This window comes from Malus domestica, chromosome 13 (assembly GCF_042453785.1).
Source record: "Malus domestica chromosome 13, GDT2T_hap1".
In the NCBI taxonomy this organism is placed as follows: domain Eukaryota; kingdom Viridiplantae; phylum Streptophyta; class Magnoliopsida; order Rosales; family Rosaceae; genus Malus; species Malus domestica.
The window spans coordinates 41,688,055-41,710,517 of NC_091673.1; the positions used below are offsets into that span (position 1 = coordinate 41,688,055).

General features: G+C 37.7%; 1 long non-coding RNA gene across 1 annotated transcript in view; it reads left to right on the forward strand.

Annotated features, from left to right (window-relative positions):
• LOC139190377 (uncharacterized) overlaps positions 1-13,902 on the forward strand; it is a 35,055-nt gene extending 21,153 nt beyond the window's left edge. Inside the window, exon 3 of the long non-coding RNA XR_011574576.1 lies at positions 13,671-13,902. This is a non-coding gene — a long non-coding RNA (uncharacterized lncRNA). The remainder of the gene's footprint in view (positions 1-13,670) is intronic.
• Positions 13,903-22,463: the final 8,561 nt, after the last annotated feature.

Here is a 22,463-nt window from a genome sequence, read left to right on the forward strand (position 1 = left end):
GTATCACATATTGGTAAATCTATTATTAATACAAGAGTGAAACAAATAAACTTGAATTCAGTGCTCTATATTCCAAAATTGACACAAAACTAGTTGTCAGTTCATAGGATGTGCTTGGATAACAATTGTTGGCTAATTTTTGATACATTTTTCCTTTGGATTTAGGACAAGGCCACATGGCGGATTCTCTACAAAGGGTTGTACAGTAATGGACTTTATCTCATCCCTCTAGCATCCTCTCATTCTGTCCTCAAAACCACCAAATATCAACCTCAAGCATATCTTGGTCAGCTAGTACTATCTTCTGAAGGAAAAATTTTGTCCTAGCTAAGAACAAGTAAGAGCATTTGAATACATATACAAACTATTAACACATTAAAGTAGGCATGCATTCAAAAACAATTCATAAAACCCATGACTTTCAAAGCCTAGTGAATGGTGAACCAAAAGACTCTTTAACAACATTAAAGAGAATGAAGAATTTAAAGATTCTTTACCCTTGAAGCTCATCCTTGTTTACACAAGGGATTCACCCAAGTGGAGGGCCTTCAAGTCACCTCCAAGCTCCTTGGATCTTGCTTGTGATTTCCTTCTCCTTTTGTGCTCCTTTGGTCCTTGAGGATGTGAGGAAAGGATCTCCAAAACACCAAAGGTTTGGTGTCTCTAAGTCTCCACACCAAGGGTGAGGTTTGAAGATGAAATGGATGACTTAGAGAAGAAAAGATTGCTAGATAAATCTCCTCTAAGTGGCCGGCCTCCTTGTTGAAAAAGAGAGAATAGGTTTCACCTCTTTTCTACAAGAAAAACCCTTATGAGAAAAATAGCTATAAAGTTGCTTTTATAACACTTTTCTTAGGTGAGTGGCAAACTTGCAATTAAGCAAACCTTCACCCTCTCCTCACCATGGCCGGCCTATTTGTTGTGATTGGGCTTATTGCCCATTTTGTTTTAGTTGTCATACAACTTAAACATAATGGGCCTTATGGACCAAAACACTTTTGGGCCCCGAAACCCAAAACCAACTTAAAAGCCCAATACGAACCTTTTGTAAAATTAATTAACTAATTAATTAATCGTGACCATTCTTCAATTAAACCATTTAATTGCATATCCATTTCATTTAATTTCTTCACTTTCATCCTTACTCGGTGTATGATCCATTAGGTTCCATTTAGGTAGTGGGCGATTGTTACTCTTAATGATCGATTGTGAATTGAAACCACATTTCAATTCTCCCTTAAAATTAGTGTTTGCTAATCATCAGGGCTTCCACAAACCATGAGTGACACCTAGCAGCATGTCATGGTTACCCAAGCTAAGTAGAATTGGTTGGAGAACCTATCCAGTTACAACTACAATGCAATACGGTCCTTCTCTAATACAATACTCTTAATCACATTGTTTAAGTGATAGTTTGTTTCATGTCTACTATCCAATGTGATACTTCTCCTTCCACTATGGAAGGTTAGAGATCCCTTGTTGTGCATTCATATGCCTACATGACTAGATAGCTTGACCCCAACAATGCCGTGGACACTCCAATAGAATGCCTTTGACATGATCAAAGGTCAAGGACCTAACCATTAGACATCTATGATGCCTCAGGTCAAAGGACTACTTTGCATATTGCAACTATCGAGTTCTTACATGACATGTATGTTCGAACTCTCTTTTGATCGTAGTTTAGTGTACTCGATTACTCTTTCGAGCACCTATGTGTTTGTCTTAGTGTCCAACACCAAATGACTTGAGACTATTCATACTCACACTTGAGTCGACATAACACATACTAACCTTAGCGGATTGTCAATGCCCAACTGGCAATCCTATGGCTAGGAACGTTTTAGGAATGAACATAAGAGAAAGGTCTTGATAATCTAACTTACTTAAATCACTTGTCTCTTAGATCAAATACATCCCTTAGATTCCCTTATTGCTTAAGCATATGAAACAATAAATAGTGATTAACAATAAGTTTTGCCTTTCATTAAACATATAAAAGTTTAATACAATAAGTATCCCAAAAGCTATTACATCAAATGAGTGGCTTTGTGGGCATACTTCCAACAATCTCCCACTTGCACTCAAAGCCATCCTCCCATGTATCTAATACCCATCTTTTCCATATGGTGGTCAAGTTGGATTTGAGACATTGGCTTCGTTAGTGGATCTGCTACATTATCGGCTGAGGCAACTTTGAGGATCTTGACTTTCCCCTCCGCAGCATATCTTCTAATGATATTAAAGCGTCTGTCAAAATGCTTGTTCTTTTGATGTGCCCTGGGTTCCTTGGCTTGAGCTATCGCCCCACTATTATCATAGTACAAAGTTACTGGTGATGTAATGGTTGGAACCACTCCAAGTTCAGTTATGAACTTCTTCATCCAGAACGCTTCTTTGCCGGCTTCAGCTGCAGCGACATATTCAGCCTCTGTTGTGGAATCTGCAATTACACTTTGTTTCTTGCTCTTCTAACTGACAGCCCCACCATTTAAAGTGATACATATCCGGAGTTGGAACTTCTATCATCGACGTCAGATTGGAAATCTGCATCTGTATAGGCTTCCACTCGCAACTCTGTTGCTCCTCCATAAACGAGGAACATGTCCTTAGTTCTTCTTAAGTACTTAAGGACCATCTTGACAGCTGTCCAGTGTTCTGATCCTAGGTTAGATTGATATCGACTAGTAATGCTCACAGCATATGCGATATCAGGCCTTGTGCATATCATGGCATACATGAGACTTCTTATAGCAAAAGCACAAGGAATAACACTCATTTGCGGCATCTCTTCAGGAGTTTTAGGTTCCATGGACGTAGAAAGGTGAATTCCATGTCTTACAGGAAGAAAACCTTTCTTAGATTGTTCCATCTGGAACCTACTTAGCACCTTATCTATGTACATGGATTGGGATAATCCGATTAATTTTCTGGATCTATCACGATAGAGCTTTATCCTAAGTACATAAGATGCATCTCCCAAATCTTTCATGTGGAAGGTTTTGGACAACCACACTTTTACAGAAGAAAGTACTGCAATGTCATTCCCGAATAGTAATATGTCATCTACATATAACACTAGGAATACCACTGCATCCCCAACGACTTTTTGATAAACACAATTGTCGTCTTCGTTTTGAGTAAAACCAAACGTTTTGATTTCAGTATCGAAACGAATGTTCCAGCTCCTGGAGGCTTGCTTAAGTCCATAAATGGACCTTTGAAGCTTGCATACCTTAGTCTTTTCAGACTTGGACACGAAACCTTCGGGTTAAGTCATATAGAGCCCTTCCTCTAGGTAGCCGTTCAGAAAGGCCGTTTTCACATCCATTTGCCATATCTCATAATCATGGTACGTAGCTATAGCAAGCAAAATCCGAATGAACTTAATCATGGCTACAGGAGAGAAGGTTTCTTCATAGTCAATCCCTTCTCGTTGCCTGTAACCCTTAGCTACGAGTCTAGCCTTATAAGTCTCCACGTTCCCATCAACGCCTATCTTCCTCTTGAAGACCCATTTGTTTCCAACAGGTACTATACCTTCTTGAGGGTCTACAAGAGTCCAGACCTGATTTTGATACATGGAATCCATCTCGGATTTCATGGCTTCTTGCCATCTCTTTGAATCAATGTCGGACATTGCTTTAGTGTAGTCCCTAGGGTCCTCATTTGTGTCATTGCCACCTAGAAAGTGCAATTCCGCAAAGTCATTATTTAAGCCATACCTCTTAGATGGCTTACTAACCCGTTCAGATCTACGTGGAGCTAGGGGTTCAGGAACAGGGTTGTCAACTTGTCGAGTGCTGGTTTGTGGTTCATCATTAATCTCATTAATTTCCATCTCTTTGCTTATAGTTCATTTGAGAACAAATTCGTCCTCTAGAAACTTAGCAGTTCTAGCGACAAAGACTTTCTAGTCGTCAGGATGGTAGAACTCATATCCCATAGTTTCTCTAGGATATCCCACAAATTAGCATCTTACTGATCTCGCTTCAAGCTTCTTGACATATGCTTCACAACCCCAAATCTTAATGTGATTAAGACTTGGCTTTCTTCCATGCCATATCTCATAGGGCGTTTGTGAAACTGACTTGGAAGGTACTCTATTAAGCAAGTAAGCTGCTGTATATAGAGCGTATCCCAAGAATGTTACTGGTAGATCAGTGGAACTCATCATAGAACGAACCATGTTCATCAAGGTTCGATTTCTCCTTTCAGAAACTCCATTAAGTTGTGGAGTTCCCGGTGGAGTCCATTGTGATATTATTCCACACTCTTTGAGATAATCTAGGAACTCATTACTCAGATATTCACCCCCTCGATCCGATCTTAGGATCTTTATCTGTTTCCCAGTTTGCTTCTCAACTTCATTCTTGAACTCTTGGAACCTTTCAAAGGATTCTGACTTGTACTTCATAAGATACACATAGCCAAACCGAGAGTGATCGTCGGTGAATGTGATATAGTAGGAGAAGCCTCCTCTCGACGTAGTAGACATAGGTCCATATACGTCAGTGTGGATTAACCCTAGAATTTCAGTGGCACGCTCTCCTTTTCCAGTAAATGGAGATTTGGTCATCTTCCCTTTCAAGCAACATTCACAAGTACCCATTTGGTCATTACCTAATGGGCGGAATATCCGTCTTTCGACATCTTGTGAATCTTATCAAGGTTCACATGTCCAAGTTTAAGATGCCACATCTTTTCTTGGTTAACTTCTTCTCTAGCCCTTTTGGGTTTTGAGGTATTCCCGCTTTCAATACAGTGCATCCCACTATTCGTCTCTAGGTGAAAAAGTCCCTCTATCATATTACCATGAGAGATAATACGACCATTCAAGTATAAAGTGCAACTCATTTTGTCAAACAATACTGAGTGCCCATCTCGTAAAAGCTTAGAGATGGAAATCAAATTCTTTATACATGAAGGAAAATATAACAATTTTTAAGTTCCAGGACTTCCCTAGAGGGTAGTTTAAGCATGTAGGTGCCTATTGCTTTTGCAGAGATTTTAGTGCCGTTCCCAACTTGCACATCCATCTCCCCATTGCGCAGTGACTTGCTCCCCGCTAGTCCCTGCATCGTATTACAGATATGTTGACTAGCGCCTAAATCAAATATCCAGGAATTGGAGCTCACTGTAAAAGAACTTTCTATGACAGAAATAGTCTCTTCAAAAGTTCGTGTCATAAGGCTCGCAATGCGCACCCTGTATTTCTTCTTCCAACGTTCATCCTTTCCATAATGAAAGCATGTTCCCTTGGATTTCTTTGCCTTCTTCTTATGCAACCTTTTCCTTGTGTTTGCATTCTCACTCCCACTGTCCTTTTTGAAACCTTTTTCAAATTTATAGCACATGTCAATCATCTCGTTTAAAGAATGATCGAATCTATTCACTTTATAGTTTACAATAAACTTAGTGAAATCATCCGAGAGAGATGCAAGGAAAAAATCTTGGGCCATTTTCCCATCGATGGAAGTTCCTAAACTTTGAAGATCTTGAAAGATCCTTTCCATCTTTTGTCCATGTTTATAGACTGATGTCCCCTTTACCATTTTGGCATTCATTAGACTACAAACATTTGAGAATCGTACATTACTAGTCTCATTGTCATGCATCTTATGCAAACTTTCAACCATGGCACAAGAAGTGTCCATGTGCTTATGTAGCTTCATAAGCTCCTCACTAAGTGAAGTGAGGATTAAGCATTTGGCTTGTAAGTCATCCTCATAGTGTCTAACATAATTTTGACACTCCTCCTTTGAAGCTAGTTTCGTAGGAGGTACATGAGGAGGGGATTGCTTAAGCACATACAATATGTCTTTCACCTTTGAGACATTCTCAATGTGGCAATACTAAGCAAGGAAACGTTGGCCCCTAAGGCCCCTTTTGTCAAGTATAATGGTGGGTATTATTTTAGGCATGTCGTTAACTACATAACATAATAGAAATCGTATTAGATTGTTTGTTTCAAAACTACTTGATTGGGTCTTAAATCAAATAGTACCACCCACTATTTTTGGCAAATTCCACATCCCTCAATGGAATTCGAGAGTTATATTGAACTCTTAGCGGGGTATGGGAGACTCACCATTACCAAGCCCACCTCACGATGATACGATGTTGGTTAGAAAAAATAATGATGAGAAAATAACGCTTTATTTATTTACAACTTTTGTAATTACCCATCTTGTTTGGTCTCTAGAGAATGTTGCCTCACGATGATACGATGTCGGCACCATTGCACTTAGTCAAGTTATTCCCACCATGCTTGGTTCGTGAAGGGTTCAAGAATAGCCTCACGATGATACGATGTCGGCCATCCTCGTTGCCTACACTCACTTCATCATATGTTTATGGACTCCTCTTGGATGTAAGCACATAGTTTGAACTTCCCCATGATAGGGTGAAGCCGGTGCATGAGTCACAAACGATTGGAGCCCACCACGGTGGAAGGCCTACGAAGAGATGTTCAAAACATCTCTCGCTTATCAACTTAATATTCGTTTTGTTGAGGGAGTAGTGTTGGGCTACATCAAAAACATTTTAATCTTATTAAAAGAACTTTGGGCCTATCACAACCATTGGTCCAAGTTAATATGATTTAGTAGTATATAATACTCCCACTATTTCGATGAAACAAGCGAGACTATATGGAACTACTAACGAATGCTTTGCATCCTCATATGGACTATATAGTCATATTAGGTTTTAGGATGATTATGAACCGTTTGATTTGATCCAACACGAGCCTTGTGTTGGACCTTGGGTTTAAGGTAGATAGTTGTTGATTTTAGTTACGCGTTTAATCCAATTAAACCGTTATTTCCTATTGGGCGTTAGACCCAACTATTCCAATTTGCATACATATAAACAAAAAGGAATACATGAAATAATAAGAAGGGCTTATGCCCTTTTACAACACAAATGATGGACTTATGTCCATTTACAACAAATTAGAACTAATCAAATTACATTCAATTCTACACTACTAAACCCAAACATTCATAATGTAAAACGGCCAATCACATAGCTCAATTATTGAGGCCTTTGGTTCATAATCACCATTTTCTTAATCAATCACATTAACTAAGAAAACAACTTTAAACAATTGGTTTTCGGATCCATAGAATTGATTTAAATGGAACTAAATGAAATGAAAATCCAATTCTCATTAAAGAGACAAAACCATTTTGTTCTCATTTTATTTGGGCCAAAATAAAACAATGACCACAACAATTGGGCCACAATGCAAATACATAAACTTTTGGGGTTACTTTGTAAAAACACAAAAGTCCACAACTTCATGTAATTACAACTAGAACCCAAAATTTTACTAATGTAAAAACATCATTAAAGGAGCAAAACAATTTGTCCTTTAGAGTTTTTGGGCCTTAACATAAAAACGTAAACTTTTGGGCCAAAGTGCAAATACACAAAATTATCAAAACTTTATGTAATTGCATAAAAGGCCCCAAAAGTACCCCCACTAGGGGGTGGCCGGTTTTTGAGTGTAAAAGAGTGTGAAAGGGTTTTGGTGAAACAATCAAAGGTTTAATAAAGTTTTATGCAAGTAGAACATGCAGGTGGATTAGTTAGGTGAAGATAAAGGTGATGGGTTTATGTGTAAGAAAATGTTTTGTAAAACTTTAATGGCATTTATCAACCCTCACCAATAATCCATCACCCATCCAAATAAACCAAAACTTTATGAAAAACACCAAACACTTTGAATCAAAATTCCAAACCTTTTTGTTCTTGGTAAGAAACTCAAGAACATTGAAGAACACTCATGAAAACTCATAAGAGCTCCATGAATGTTTTCACACAATAAAACTCAAATTTTCACTACTCAAAAGAGGGCTAATATCCTAGGGTACTTAGGGGTTCCAAAAATCACTTTAAAACCATTTTAACAAGACAAACATGAACCCAAAAAATCACCCTTTGGATTTGGCCGAATTTCCCAACATACATGGCACCAAATTTTAGTTCCAATATTCATGCTTTAATGAACTACATCTACAACATTTGAGATGCAAAATTTTCAAACAAAACTTATTCAATAAGCAAGAACAAAGCTTGTAACATTTACAACACTTAAATCATAAATCATGAAATATACAAAACCCAAAAGGATTCACCATAAACTAGGCCTAGGCTCTGATACCACTTGAAGGAAAAATTTTGTCCTAGCTAAGAACAAGTAAGAACATTTGAATACATATGCAAACTATTAGCACATTAAAGTAGGCATGCATTAAAAAACAATTCATAAAACCCATGACTTTTAAAGCCTAGTGAATGGTGAACCAAAAGACTCTTTAACAACATTAAAGAGAATGAAGAATTTAAAGATTCTTTACCCTTGAAGCTCATCCTTGTTTACACAAGGGATTCACCCAAGTGGAGGGCCTTCAAGTCACCTCCAAGCTCCTTGGATCTTGCTTGTGATTTCCTTCTCCTTTTGTGCTCCTTTGGTCCTTGAGGATGTGAGGAAAGGATCTCCAAAACACCAAAGGTTTGGTGTCTCTAAGTCTCCACACCAAGGGTGAGGTGTGAAGATGAAATGGATGACTTAGAGAAGAAAAGATTGCTAGATAAATCTCCTCTAAGTGGCCGGCCTCCTTGTTGAAAAAGAGAGAATAGGTTTCACCTCTTTTCTACAAGAAAAACCCTTATGAGAAAAATAGCTATAAAGTTGCTTTTATAACACTTTTCTTAGGTGAGTGGCAAACTTGCAATTAAGCAAACCTTCACCCTCTCCTCACCATGGCCGGCCTATTTGTTGTGATTGGGCTTATTGCCCATTTTGTTTTAGTTGTCATACAACTTAAACATAATGGGCCTTGTGGACCAAAACACTTTTGGGCACCGAAACCCAAAACCAACTTAAAAGCCCAATACGAACCTTTCGTAAAATTAATTAACTAATTAATTAATCTTGACCATTCTTCAATTAAACCATTTAATTGCATATCCATTTCATTTAATTTCTTCACTTTCATCCTTACTCGGTGTACGATCCATTAGGTTCCATTTGGCGAGGTAGTGGGCAATTGTTACTCTTAACGATCAATTGTGAATTGAAACCACATTTCAATTCTCCCTTAAAATTAGTGTTTGCTAATCATCAGGGCTTCCACAAACCATGAGTGACACCTAGCAGCATGTCATGGTTACCCAAGCTAAGTAGAATTGGTTGGAGAACCTATCCAGTTACAACTACAATGCAATACGGTCCTTTTCTAATACAATACTCTTAATCACATTGTTTAAGTGATAGTTTGTTTCATGTCTACTATCCAATGTGATACTTCTCCATATGATTCTTTTGAATAAGATTTGGAACAAACTTCCTAAGTCATATTCATATGCTTTGGCCAAAGACTCTCGAATCACATCTTAAAGTATTCTCCTTCCACCATGGAAGGTTAGAGATCCCTTGTTGTGCATTCATATGCCTACATGACTAGATAGCTTGACCCCAACAATGTCGTGGACACTCCAATGGAATGCCTTTGACATGATCAAAGGTCAAGGACCTAACCATTAGACATCTATGATGCCTCAGGTCAAAGGACTACTTTGCATATTGCAACTATCGAGTTCTTACATGACATGTATGTTCGAACTCTCTTTTGATCGTAGTTTAGTGTACTCGATTACTCTTTCGAGCACCTATGTGTTTGTCTTAGTGTCCAACACCAAATGACTTGAGACTAGTCATACTCACACTTGAGTCGACATAACACATACTAACCTTAGCGGATTGTCAATGCCCAATTGGCAATCCTATGGCTAGGAACGTTTTAGGAATGAACATAAGAGAAAGGTCTCGATAATCTAACTTACTTAAATCACTTGTCTCTTAGATCAAATACATCCCTTGGATTCCCTTATTGCTTCAGCACATGATACAATAAATAGTGATTAACAATAAGCTTTGCCTTTCATTAAACATATAAAAGTTTAATACAATAAGTATTCCAAAAACTATTACATCAAATGAGTGGCTTTGTGGGCATACTTCCAACATCTTCTACTTGGCATCATAGATTAAGACACCCTACAAATAAGATTGTTACATTGATGTTACTTAAAGCTCAAGTACAAATGTAAACAGGTTTCTTCACCTGTCATGTGTCACAGTTGCTTACAAGGCAAGTTTTGTAAACTTCCCTTTCACCAAAGTGTCAATAAGTTTGTACAACCCTTCCAAACTATACATAGTGACCTTTGGTGCCCTTCTTCTTGTATTTCAGTAAATGGATATAAGTACTATGTGATATTCGTTGATGAATGTACAAGGCATTGTTGGCTTTTTCCATTAATCAATAAAAGTGACTTGTGTTCTATGTTTGTTACTTTTTACAAATATGTTCAAACTCAGTTCTCAAGCTTTATTCAAACTTAACAAAGTGATTGGGGGGGGGGGGGGGAGTATGTCAATAAACAATTTCAATCCTTTCTTAAAGATAAGGGTTTCATTCATCAAAAGTCATGTCTATATACTCCTGAACAAAATGGATTGGCTGAGAGAAAGCATAGACACCTTATAGAAACCACCATCACTTTATTGCAAAATGCCAAGTTACCATCTTTTTTATGGTCCTATGCTATTCAAACTGCATCTTACTTCATTAATAAAATGCCCACACCAATTTTACATGATAACTCTCCCTTTGAAGTTCTATTTGGAGATGTTCCAGCAATTTCTCATTTAAGAATATTTGGTTGTGCCTACTATCCCTTGCTAAAACCATATCTCAACAACAAACTTCAACCAAAAACCATTAAGTGTGTCTTTTTAGGACATGAATCTCAGTATAAGGGGTACATTTGTTACGATGTGTCTAGGAAGAGAACCTACATTTCTAGGCATATTGTATTTGATGAACATGATTATCCATATACAAACTTATTGATGCACTCCAAGCCACCACATAGATCTCATGTGATGCCAAGTACATCATCTTCTTTACCTATTGTCACAAATACTAATATTGTTGTCTTACCTGCATCTCATGATACCACTACCTCTAATACATCTACTACACTTAGTAATTCACCTTATCCATGTTCTTCATCACCACATATATCACCCCTGCCATCCTCACCCTCTCCATTTGTTCAAAATTCACCTATGTCCATTACTGGTACATCTGAATCTTCTTCATCAATCCAAATGGTACTTGAGTCCAATAATGAAGCAACATCAATTGTTTCTCCATTTCAACCTAAAACTTTGCAAGTAGTTCTGAAGATTCCCCCTATGAATTTGCATCCAATGCAAACCAGAAGTAAAATTGGAATTGTGAAAAAGAAGGGTTTCCTAACAACTCTCCAAGAGTCTGGTGGTGTTGATTTGTCTCTAGTTGAGCCAGCTACTTACAAGACAGCTTTAACAGTTTTTGTTTGGTTGACAGCTATGAAAGAAAAAGTTGATGCTTTCACTCTCAGGGTACATGGAGTTTGGTGTCCTTGCCTACAAATAAGAATTTGGTTGGGTGTAAGTGGATATTTAAGATCAAAAAGCGTGCAGATGGGTCCATCGCTAGACACAAATCTAGATTAGTGGCTAAAGGATTCAGTCAAGAACCAAGACAAGATTATGGAGAAACTTTTAGTCTTGTAGTTAAGCCAACTACAATGAGGATTCTATTGGCACTTGTAGCAAATTGTGGTTGGAATTTAAGGTAGTTAGATGTAAAGAATGCATTTCTGCATGACATTCTCCAAGAAGAAGTGTACATGACTCAACCTCCTAGATTTGTGGATCCCAATCATCCAACTTTGGTCTGCAAACTTTATAAATCCTTATATGGTTTAAAACAAGCTCTCAGAGCTTGGAATGAGAGGTTTACTACATCTCTACCGACACTGGGGTCCAAGAATACATACTCTGATTCTTCCTTATTTGTGAAACAAGTGGATTATGAGATTGTCATTTTATTATTGTATGTTGATGACATCATTATTACTGGCAGTACATCCAATGCAATTCAAGAGGTTATTCAATCTCTCACAGTTGAGTTTGAGATCAAAGACTTAGGGGTCTTGCATTATTTTCTGGGAATACAAATTTCCAATACCAAAACTGGGTTATTTCTGTCACAAACTAAATATGTACAAGATTTATTAATCAAGAAATAAATGAATGAGTCAAAACCTTGTGATACTCCATGTCTACCCTATAATAAATTGTTTAAATATGATGGTCAACCTTATGGAAACCCCAGTTTGTACAAAAGCATTGTAGGAGCATTGCAATATCTCACTTTCACCAGGCCTGATATTGCATTTTCTGTGCATCAGGTCTACTAGTTTATGCAAAATCCAATGGTTGCCCATTTCACAGCTGTGAAGAGAATCTTGAGGTACTTAAAGGGAGCAATGCACTTGGGAATTAGTTATAATCAAGGAGATTTGAATTTAACAGCATTCAGTGATGCTGATTAGGTAAGAGACCCAAATGATCGAAAATCCACTACTGGATTAGTTGTATTTCTTGGACCAAATCTTGTGTCTTGGTCTTCTAAGAAACAACAAATTGTTTCCAAGTCCTCCACTGAAGCTGAATATCATGCCTTATCTACTACCTCTGCTGAACTCGATTAGATCAAACAATTACTTGTGTTTATGCATGATCGCATTTCTAAAGCTCCAGTATTATTTTGTGACAATATGTCTGCCATTGCTATCTCATTCAATCCGATTCAGCATCAAAAGACAAAGCATATTGAGATTGATGTGCATTTTGTTAGGGAAAGAGTGGCAAAACAACAGCTTTTTGTGCAATTTGTTTCCTCTAGAGAACAATATGCAGATATATTGACAAAAGGGTTAAGTGCTCCTTTATTTCAAACTCATTGTAACAATCTCATGATTAGCTTATCAAAGCAAGAGATTGAGGAGGGATGTTAGAGTATGAGTTAGTGAGTGTAAGATTGTTACACTTGTCATAAGATTAGGAGTTGTGTTAGTTAGGTAGTTAAGATTGGTGTGTATAAATAGTATTGTACCTTGTATTACTTGTTCATTAAGAAAAGATATATATTTCTCTCTCTCTCTCTCTCTCTCTCTCTCTCTAGAAATTGTTCTTCATTACATACATCAAAGATCTTCAATTGATATAGGTTAACATGAGGAAGAATGAGGAAGGAAGAGAGAGTGACCGAGAGTTGTCCTAAACCCACTCAAAAATTTCCTCAAAATGGAATTAACATTTTGCCCTTCTGTAACCCAAAATCACAACTTAGCTTTGTAAGTCTGTTTTCAATTCTGCTTTTGCCCACGCATTCGTGAGTACGAAAACTAATTGAATAAAATAAGAAACACAACAAAATGAATTTAAACTCAAAGGTCTATATGTATTGAACATACCCGCCCCAAGAGTATTTTAGTCATTTCACACTTCTCAGTAATGAAATACATTTATTTAAGGTACAGGTCATAATAGAAAAGTCGGTTGAATGCTTGTTTGTATTTAATCTTGTGAGTGAGAATTATTTTTGTACGCAAAAAATTGTGAAATGTTTTATAAATGAGATTGATTGACTTTTCACATACATATATCATATTATTGTTACTCACACCAACTTCATAGCTTATCCAGGTTTTATTTTGCCCCATGCACCATTCTTACATGGTAGGGTTGTTTCTTACAGAGTATATGTAGCGGTTCAAGAAGAGGGTTTCAAGGGGTGTAGCTGGTTTGTTACCCTTTATTGTAATTTCGTTTTCGCTAAATACATGATGTATATTATGTATGAGTCCCAGCTCACTCTAAGATGATGTATATGGTGGATATTATGTATATGATGTAAATTATGCTTAGGTTCTAAGCTTTGAATTCACCAGAAGTGGAGATTAATAAAGTTCACGTCTTATTGAAAATAACACTCCATTGGAGGTTATGATTTGATTCTATAAATTAGTTCATCTTAAGATGTTTATCCTAGAAGTAACAATGGAAGCTCCAAAGAGGCATGGTAATTGTGCCCTAAAGCCAATCATATGATGATACTTTATGGACATTTCACATGTTAAACTAATCTAGTTTAATATAAAGGACACATATTATTGTTTAAAGCCGCCTCATATAAATGTTATATGCTTAAACGATAAGTCCAAGGAATATGTAATTGGGAGAATTTAGATTCATAAGACCAGTCTCTTTCGTATACATATCATAAGCGTTCCTGATCATATGATTGCCAATTGGGCATTGACAATCTGTTAAGATCAGTACGTGTTATCTCTCCTCTTAGAGAGAGTGACTGGTCTCAAGTCATTGATGTGACTGACACCAAGACAAGCATGTAGGTGCTTAATAGGGAATGAGTTCACTAAACGCGATCAACAAGGAGTTTTCACACTCATGTCACATGAAAACTCATGGTTGGGATAATGCAAAGCAGTCCTTTGCCCTGAGACATCATAGTTGCCTTATGGTTAGGTATTTGATCTTTGACTATGTCAAAGTCACTCCATCAAAGGGTGTCCACGGCATAGTTGGGGTTAAGCCACTTAGTCATGGAGACAAGTGAATGCACAATAAGGGATCTCTAAACTTCAAACCGTTTAAGGGAGAATACTCTTTGATATGATTAAGAATCTCTGGCCAGAGTATGAATGAGATTAAGGAATTGGTTCCAAATCACATTCAAGGTAATCATATAAGTAAGAGAATCACATTGGATAATAGACATGAATAAACTATCAAATCAAACAATGTGGTCAAGGGTATTATATTAGAGAAAGACTGTATTGCATTGTAATCCTAAACTGAATAGGTTATCCACCTCTTTTGATTAGCTTGGGTAGCCATGACATACTACTAGGTGTCACTCATGGTTTGTGGAAGCCCTAAAGGTGTATAATCACTAAGGGGAGAATTGAAAAGTAAGTTTAAATTGATTTGAAGAGTTCTAATAGCCCATTGCCTCGCTAAAATGAACCTAATGGATCGTACGCCGTATAAGGTAGAGATTGAAGAAACAACGGAGATGAGTAAGGATAATTAAATGGTTTAATTATATATGGCTAGGATTCCTGTTAATTAATCAAGCGAATAAGTTTGTTTTAGACCTCGGGTTAGTTTTGGGCCTCAAGGCCCAATGGGCTTCGAATGTCAAGTCCAATAACTCAAGTTGTATGACAACTTGAAAACACAAAGGGCATGAAAGCCCAATGAACCCACGTGGTCGGCCATAGAGAGTGTGAGGGAGAATTGGTTTTAATTTCAATTATGCCACTCAATGTAAGTTGCTATAGAAAGGAAAATATAACACATTCCCTCATATGGGGTTTTCTAGAGAGAAAGGAGAAAAACATAAAAAAAGCTCTATCTTCTCTTAGGAGGCTGGCCACCCTAAGAAGAATGGACTAGCATCCATCTCTTCCTAGGTCACTCATCTCTTCCTCAATGCTCTCCTTGGTGTGGAAACTTAGAGGTTCCCTTTCTTGGGAACTTGGAGAATCCATTCCTTCATCCATATGCAAGAAGTCATGGAGCCAAGAAGCAAAGTTCCTCCATCCACATCCATGGAGCCAAGGAGCAAGGAGACTAAGGAAAGAAGGCCCTCACATGGGTGAATATCCTCTGCTAAGCAAAGAGGTGCTTCAAAGGTATAAAAGTTTCTTAACTCTTTTCTTTAAGATTTGAGTTGAATCTTGGTTCACCACAACTACTAGGCCTTGAATTTCATGGGTAAAGTTTTGTTTTTGAGTGCATACAAGCATGATTCCCCCTTTAATTGTTAATTGCATGCATAGATGTTGCTCAAATGAACTTGTTTTCACAAATTATTCCTTGAGCAATGAGATATGTATAAATTAAGCATGCGCATGCAAGTGAGAATTTTTGGATCACGAATTGAAGACAATCTATAATTTTGATTATAGTAACTATTCATATCATCAAACGCTAGTTGGTCATGTTTTCCCATTACTGTCAACAAAGTAAAAGGTTGAACAAATTGGAAAAGAGGAAATATTTATTTTTGAGTGCCATTGAAAATCGTGAAATATGTGAACCGTGAACCCCCAAAGATTATTCTTGGATTTTTGTACTATAGTGAAATAAAATCACTAATAGTATAAGGCTTCGTAGTATATTCTCCCATTGTAGACATAGCCACATATAAGTACAGTGTTTCTTTAAACGTGAGACTTATGGCATGTATATAAAGTATACATCTTGAAGCAATTTCTTAAAGTAAGAAAATACCATGAAATTCTTTATCAAAGATTTCAAATGAAGAGCCTAAGGCTCAAAGTATGTACTCGATACCAATACATAATATTCTAGATAACATTGATATAAAGTGTCTCAATAAATACTTTTGTTAGTTCAAACTAAAGTTATATTCTTGCAACTTGAAATTAGTTTTTTGTGTGCCAAATTTTAAAATTTGGCATTGGGGTTGGTCTACCTTTTGCAAGAATAGAAAAAGGCTATTGTCAACTCTCGATGAACTTCTGTACTTTCCATATAATGAGCGGGTTGATTTTTGTGAGCATATGCCATATTTATGTAGATAAACAATGGCTACACTTCTCCTATTAAATCCTTGTAGAAAATCAATATCGTCTTCCAATTTTAATACAAGTAAGTAATTCAGGATTCATTTTCAGTCTCAATCCTTTGTAAACTTGAAGACAACCAAAACATCTTTCAATAAGATTTTTTAAAACCAATATCTAGCCAAAATACATGTACATTTGAAAGGAGTAAAGTCACATTTCAGTAAATTTTATAAATAATTTAAAAAAAAAAAATATAACTTGCACGACGTAGCAACCAATACTTTATGCAAAGACTGTTTGCGCGACGCACCTACCAATGCGTCATGCAAAGGGTGTTTGCGTGACAAACAAATTGCGTCGTGCAAAGGGTTTTTGTGGTCCACTTGTGTAAATATTTTAAATTGATGATCAAATTAGTTCATTGTATTCATATAGGATCAAGGAGTGTAGCTGTAAAAAAATCATCAAAATCGGAGTTAAAATAACCGTTAAATCGAGATTTTTTGTTTATAACCGTCGAAAAGTTTTGTCATGTTACTTGATCTCTGAATGTTTTTTTTTTTTTTTTTTTTTTGCGATTTTTGGCGTATGTGAACTCGAAGTATATACAAACATGTTTGACAGTTGGATCGTTGAAACGAGTTTCGTAGAATGCGTATCCCATCAAAACAATAGATTCACTAACACTTAAGAGTTTGTAAATATTTTAAATTGAAGATCGAGTTCATTCATTGTATTCATATAGGGTCAAGGAGTGTAGTTGTAAAAAATCATCAAAATCGGAGTTAAAATAACCATTAAATCGTGATTTTTCATTTATAACCGTCGAAATTTTTTGTCCCGTTACTTGATCTCTAAATGTTTATTTTTTGCAATTTTTGGCGTTTACGATCTCAATCTCGAAGCATATACAAACAAATTTGACGGTTGGATCGTTGAAATTAGTTTCGTAGAATGCGTATCCCATCAAAACAATAGATTCACTAACACTTAAGAGTTTATTTATACTTTCATTAAGTATAACAAAAGATTTTGTGGTATCCACTAGTGTAAGTATTTTAAATTGAAGATCAATTTCATTCATTGTATTCATGTAGGGTGAAGGAGTGTAGCTGTAAAAAATCATCAAAATCGGAGTTAAAATAACCGTTCAATCATGATTTTTCGTTTATAACCGTAAAAAAATTTTGTCTCGTTACTTGATCGCTGAATGTCTTTTTTTGCGATTTTTGGCATATGCGATCTCGAAATATATACAAACAATTTTGATGGTTGGACCATTGAAATTAGCTTTGTAGAATGCGTATTCCATCAAAACAATATATTTGTTGATGCACAAACTCAGTGAGGACTTTGGCACAACAGAAAGTGTCAAGTTTGTAAGCTTCGCTAGATTGCTCCGGTCACTAGTTTGGATAAGTATGTAAATGGATAGAGACAGGGAAGCAAACACAAGATGTACGTGGTTCACCCAGATTGTCTACGTCCACGGAGTAGAGGAGTTTTCATTAATTGTGAAGGGTTTACACATGTACATAGGTTCAAGCTCTCATTTTGTGAGTACTAGTGAATGATTTAGTACAAATGACATTAGGAAATATTGTGAGAGAATGATCTCTATTTATAGAAGAGAGTTTCTAGTTTCATTTTGACATTGACACGTGTCGTGTTGTGATTGGCTTCTGATGTTGACACGTGTTGTGTTATGATTGGCTTCTGATTTCGACACGTGTCGCGCTGTGATTGGCCTCCTAGTTCGAAGGAAACTCTTCTGGGTCCTTGACAGTATAACGTTGACCGGTGCTCAATAGTTTTGGGATTGATTAAGTATGGTACAAACAGTGCTCCCCTAAGTTCCCGAGTGAGGGAAGCTCCTCGGTTGGGGACTTGCAAGATCCAAGCTATTAAGTAATCATGAAATTTCTAAGTACCGAAGTGTGGTATCATTTTCATTTGCCTTATCTATCTCATATGTAGATGTGGCATTTTTTTGGAAGTACCTTTCCTCCATCCAGGGGTGGTATCTTTAACCGATGAAGATGCACAAGCTAATGTATCAATTTCACTTGAAGCTTACTTGTAGTTTCGGGCTTGGTCAAGTGCGATACAAACCCTATAGTAGGAGTCCCCCAAGTCGCCGAGCTAGGAGATTTGCCGAATGAGGTAACAGACAAGGTAAGCAATCAGACTTCCAAGCAAGCAACCTGGATTGCAGGTTCGACTTCGGCTTCCGGTTGATTGTTCTCCTTCTCCTTGTGTCGTAAACAGCAACAAGGATAAGGAGAAGCAAATGGAGAAGAGATGATATGAGATACTTTTGCTTTTGAAGAAGTAACTTTCCACAGGCTTATTCTTGAACTGGGCTGGAGGGTTTTCTGGCTTCCTCCAAAGTATAAGGCCGACTCAAGAATTTGAGGGTCAAAACAAGCCCATCAAATCTAGAGTACGTTCGACCCTGATGATATGGGATACTTTTGCTGTTGACAAAGTAGTGGATATATCGGCACGTGTTCTGTTACGCTTGTCTCCACCTGCTTCCTTGTATCCTTCTCACTTGCCCTATCTGTTCCTCAGGCAGATGTGGTATCTTCTCTAGAAGAATAAGATATTGAAGATGAGTACTCAAGAGTAATGTCGGGTAAGTAATCAGGCAAGGGGTTCCAGGAAGTCAGTTCCTGACTGGAAGCTTGATTCCAAATGCTGACTGATTGCTCTCTTTCTCCTTGTCTTACAGGTAAGAACAAGGCCAAAGGAAAAGACAGGGAAAAAACATGATATGGGATACTCTTGCTTTTAACCCTGATGATATGAGATACTCTTGCTCTGGTGTGGCTTGTTTGCAAAGGTATTATCGAGAGGAAAAGAAGCTGAGTATTTCGAGAGACTCTGCTGAGAGTGCCCTCTCGGATGTGAAGAAAAGTTGAGCATTTTTTTATATTTGTAGGTCTGCCAAGCTGTGGAGGATGGAGGTTGACATATATAGGAGTCTCCCTAACAACAAGTGGTAGTGCTATTCCTTTACCCTTCTTGGTCATAGTAATGTAGTGGGAGCTGTAAGCTTCACGTGTTTTAACTTTGTCAAAGCACTTTGAAAAAGTGGTCTGTGGTATCTGGAAAGCTGATGTTGCGTGTGAAGATTGCAGACAAGCTTTATCCAAGGAAATCTGGCTCTCGAAGTTCGAAAAGCGGTGCCTCTTCAGTTTTCGAACAAGCAATCTTATTGGGGATCTGGCTCTCAAGATTTAGAGAACGGTGCCTCTTCGATTTTTGAGAAAGCAATCATGTTGGGAGTCTGACTCTTGAGATTCGGAGAGTAGTGTCTCTTCGATTTTTGAGAAAATAATCTTGTTGGGAGTCTGGCTCTCGAGATTCGGAGGGCGGTGCCTCTTAGATTTTTGAGCACGTAATCCTGTTGGGAGTCTGGCTCTCGAGATTCGGAGAACGGTGCCTCTCCGATTTTTTAGAAAGCAATCCTGTTGGGAGTTTGACTCTTGAGATTCGGTGAGCAGTGTCTCTTCGATTTTTAAGAAAGTAATCATGTTGAGAGTCTGGCTCTAGAGATTCGGAGGGCGGTGCCTCTTCGATTTTTGAGCAAGCAATCTTGTTGGGAGTTTTTTCTCGAATGTGAGTAAAGATTGGGCATTTTTGCCAGTCTGCCTTGCCACGGAGCACGGAGGTTGACACACATTGGGACTTTCTAGTTATCAAGCAGTGGTGTTGTTCCTTTACTCTGTGGGTAATAGTAAGGTAGCTGGACCTTCAAAATTTATGTGTCTAAACTTTGTCAGAGATCTTTGGCAAATTTATCTGTGGTACCCGAGGAGTTGATGTTGCGTGTGGAAAGTGGTGCCTCCTCGAATCCGAAGAGTGGTGCCTCTTCGATTTTTGAACCAACGACCCTATTACCCTTTCTTTTATAAGGGCACCAATTGTGTGCAAGAAGTACATTCAGAGAGTTATTGCTTGTAGGAATTTTCCCCTTACTTCAAAGATTTATTGTACCTCATTTCTCCTTCATCATTTCTGAGAATGTCTGGCCTATCTGACCGTTGTTTTGACTTGAACTTCGGTGAAGAGGCAGCGATGCCTTCTCAAGACAACATATGGCGCCCATCCTTCTTATCCCCTACTAGTCCTCTTACCATTGGGGACTTTGTGATGAAGAATGATATAACCGCTGTGGTGGTGGCCAGGAACCTTTTCACTCCCAAAGATAACAGAACACTTTCCAAATGGTCTGATGAGTTGGTTGTTAAGGATTCTCTGGCTTTCAGTGTTCAATGTGTAGGTTCTGTGTCTAATATAGCCCACCAAGTTGAATCATTGGCTTTCAGTGTTCAATGTGTAGGTTCTGTGTCTAATATTTACTCGAACCCACCAAGTTGAATCATTGGCGGTTGAAATGATAAGTCTCAAACAGGAGATCAGAGGGCTCAAGCATGAGAATAAACGGTTGCACAGGCTCACACATGACTATGCTACAAACATGAAGAAGAAGTTCGACTAGCTGCAGGAATCTAATGGTCAGACTTTACTTGATCATCAGAGGTTTGTGGGTTTCTTCCAAAGGCATTTATTGCCTTCGTCTTCTGGGGCTATACCGCGTAATGAAGCTCCAAATGATCAACCTTCGGTGCCTCCTCCTTCTAGGGTTCTGCCTAGTACTGAGGCTCTGAATAATCACTCTCTGGTGCCTCCTCTTTCTGGGGCTGTGCCGACTGCTGAGACTTCTCCTGAGCAACCTTTGTGAAGGCTCCCTCTTGTTTGTTTATTTTGATTCATGTATATGTACATATTTGTAACTTATCAGAGATATCAATAAACAAGCTTTGCTTCATTTCAATATATTGTGTTAAATACACCAAGGTTTTCTTCACTAAGTTCTTTGAATTTTTCCTTTTGTTGAATCTTGTATGTTGAAGCTTTGTGAGTGAAGTATGTAGGTTGAGGTAGTGCTCCCTTAATTTCCCGAGTGAGGAAAACTTCTCGGTTGGAGACTTGAAAAAATCAAAGTCACTGAGTGGTCGTGAGACTTCCGAGTATCAAGGTGCAGTGGCATATGGTAGGAGTCCCCCAAGTCTCCAGTCGAGGGCGTTGACGAAGGAGGTGTCTTACTAGTAGCCAAGTTTCCAAAGTAACAAAACTTCACCATTTTCCTTTCTAAATGGTAACCCAAAACTCCTCCTTCATATATATTTGTTATGAAAGTTGTTAGGCCTAAAGAAAAAGAGGCTTAGGCAATTTTTTTTTTTTTTGAATTTTTGAATTTTCAAATTTCCTAATTTCTGAATTTTCGAATTTTCGAATTTTTGAATTTTCGAATTTCCAAAAATATATATATATATTTTAAGGTTTATAGGTGAAGCTTTGTAGGTGAAGCTTTGAGGTTGAAACTTTGTTGGGTACCATGAATTGATTTTGCTTCACATTATCTTGATCAAGATGGTGTGAAGCTTTTGTAGGTGAAGCTTTTGTGTTGAAGCTTTTGTGGTGGGTGAAGCTTTTGTGGTGGGGGAAACTTTTGTGGGTGAAGCTTTTGTGGTGGGGGAAGCTTTTGTGGGTGAAGCTTTTGTTGGTGAAGCTTTTGTAGGTGAAGCTTTTGTGGTGAAGCTATTGTGGGTGAAGCTTTTGTAGGTGAAGCTTTTGTGGTGGGTGAAGCTTTTATGAGTGAAGCTTTTGTAGGTGAAGCTATTGTGGGTGAAGCCTTGTAGGTGAAGCTTTGGAATTGAAGCTTTTGTTGGGTACCATGAATTGATTTTGCTTCACACTATCTTGATCAAGATAGTGTGAAGCTTTTGAGAATTTGTAGTTGTCCTCCATTGATGAAGCTTTTGTTGGTGAAGCTTTTGTGGTGAAGCTTTGTTGGGTACCACGAATTGATTTTGCTTCACACTATCTTGATCAAGATAGTGAGAATTTGTAGTTGTCCT